Consider the following 2,546-nt stretch of genomic DNA (forward strand, 5'->3'; position numbering starts at 1 on the left):
TGTACAGGACCTAAATTAATGTTTATTCCCTGTTTCTGTGTGAAATATCTGTAGATTAGTAGATTATCTGTTTGATGTCTAAATTTATGTTACATCCTATCTGGGTCATTAGCTAGATGCACCTGTTCATTGACATATTTTATCATATTTATAGTCTAACTATAAAAATTGTCATGCATCCATTTTTTAAAATAAAATAATCACTGATAAATGCCCTCCCCATCCCTTACCAACACATACATATACAGTAGTTTTTTGCATGTCTTATGACTAGAGGTTTTTGAGTTGGATGTTGTCCTCTTCCACACTTTGCTTTGATAATCTTTGTTTGGCTTGTTTCTGTTGAAAACAGACCTGAACATGAAGAAGCTTTGTGTTGGCCACGTGGCTGCGCCATTTTGTTTTTCTGCCCACACTGATTGATGTTAGTAAAATTATGCTCACAAAGATTCTCCTGTTGATAATCTTGGAAAAATTAAAGTTTGCTTCTTTTTGCTCCTTCAGCTCGACTTTACTGTTGTGTTCATCTTTTTTTTTCTTTTTTTTTTCTTTTTTTTTGACTCGTTTTGCAGACATACTGACGAATTCTCTGGTGATACTGAACATTTTGGTACTTTGCAAGACTACCCTTATAAATAGTTTATAAATGTTTTATAATTATTTTATTACGTAGGTTGTAAACACTCTGTCAGCAGGTGTACCTGTCAGCTTCATCACATATTTGTTAATAATTCACCAGCATTTAACCACCGTCAGCAAGGCATCACATTAACATGAAATAACCAGATTCACACAGTAAACCTTTGGTAATATTGTTTGTCTCAACATTTTCAGCATTAACAGTTTTACATTTTACAATAAAGGCTCCCTTTGCCAGCTATAAATGTTAGATTTTATTAGTATGTTATTAGTAGTAAGCAGTAACTGGATTTCACCAAATAGTGAGTCCACATCTCTGTATGAAACTGTTTTAATCTTTTTCTAATTGTCTATTAATGATTTATAGTGTTTCCAACCTAATTATAAACCATTTATAACGGTAGTCTTATCGTAAAGTAGTACACTGTAAAAAAAAAAATACAGGAATTTAGTGGAAGCAACTAATCTTTTTTCATAAACTTGTCTTATTTGTTCAAGTTGGTTAAACTTAAAATTAGTTTTTTATTTCAGAACACTTCAGAACTTATAAACATAAATTCTTCTCATTTGTAGTCTTGACTTTAAATGAGTTCTATCAGCTCATTAAATTATTAACTTAAGTTTCTAAAGAAATATGAGCATATGAGCAGACTTCCCAGCATGCACTGTTTGAGTAAAAATTCTCCTGAGACCCAAAAACAAAGTAGCTCCAACAGGAGCCGCTGCAGCTGTGACTTTTTTTTTCTGAAATGAGGAACTGACTTTTCTACTTAATATCTCAATCTTATGGAACATGTTTTCTGAATTAATGTTAATTTCATTTGACTAGAAAAGTTGTTTTTAATCATTACAAACTTATCTTTTTAAAGTAAGTCAGGCTGCCTTTGTCCCGGTGACCGGCCATGTTCACCAGTAGGCTGCAGGATGAGTCATCATTCAACAGACTCTGAAATACCTGAGAATATCTACAAAAATAACTTTTTTGGTCATTGTTGGGCCGCAAACTAACATATAGGTGACGTACAGCACAATACTTGTGGAATAAAAACACTTAAACAACGACTTTCAGTTCTTTGTGTGACATGAAGAACTGACTTTTCAAACTGAGACAAATATGAAAGGAAGTTAAATTTGTTTGCAATGTCTGTCAGAAGAGTTGTTAGTTCAACGTAATATCGTAAAGGGATAGTTCACCCAAAAATGAAAATTCAGTTGTTATCTACTCCCCCTCATTGCTGACCTAAGGTTGGATTTAGTTTAGTTTAAAAAAAACTAAACCCGACCCTCAATCGGAATGAGGGTGAGTAGATAAATACTAAAGTTTCATTGTTGGGTGAACTATCCCTTTAACATCTTAAACTTCTTGAGCATGTTTTCTTAATTGCTAAATTAATATCAAGTTTATTTGACTAGAACATTTTTCAAAATTACTTCAACTTGACTTTTCAAATTCAGTCAACTTAAAATTTTAACTTTTCTTTACAGCGCACTAATATTACAGCTGTAGTCCTAAACGTGGTTCTGTAGTATGACTCTGAAGAAGAAGAAGTCTTTTTAGGTCATGACTTGTCCTCCGGGACATTATTTCATTAAGCCTTGAAACCGGCAGCGCAGAGCAGACCTATAAGATCCAGTTTGCAGTAATGCACACATGCAGGCTGATTGGCTGCAGGCAGGTTGACACACTTTCCCTGCCTCACTGCCTCCTCATGCAGCTGCTGGAGCGGCGGGTGCTGCTCGGAGCCTGAAGAGCCAGCAGGTGGTACTCTACCGTCGGCTGTGTCCGGCTGATGAACCGCGTGCAGCCGGCTGGATGAAGAGCAGAGAGCCGTGAGCACCGCCGGGACCGGGACGAGCTTATAGAGGCAGGAAAAAAAAAAAAAAGACAAAAGAAGAAAAGTGCGTCT

This window comes from Lutjanus erythropterus, chromosome 12 (genome assembly GCF_056507025.1).
Source record: "Lutjanus erythropterus isolate fLutEry1 chromosome 12, fLutEry1.hap2, whole genome shotgun sequence".
In the NCBI taxonomy this organism is placed as follows: domain Eukaryota; kingdom Metazoa; phylum Chordata; class Actinopteri; order Lutjaniformes; family Lutjanidae; genus Lutjanus; species Lutjanus erythropterus.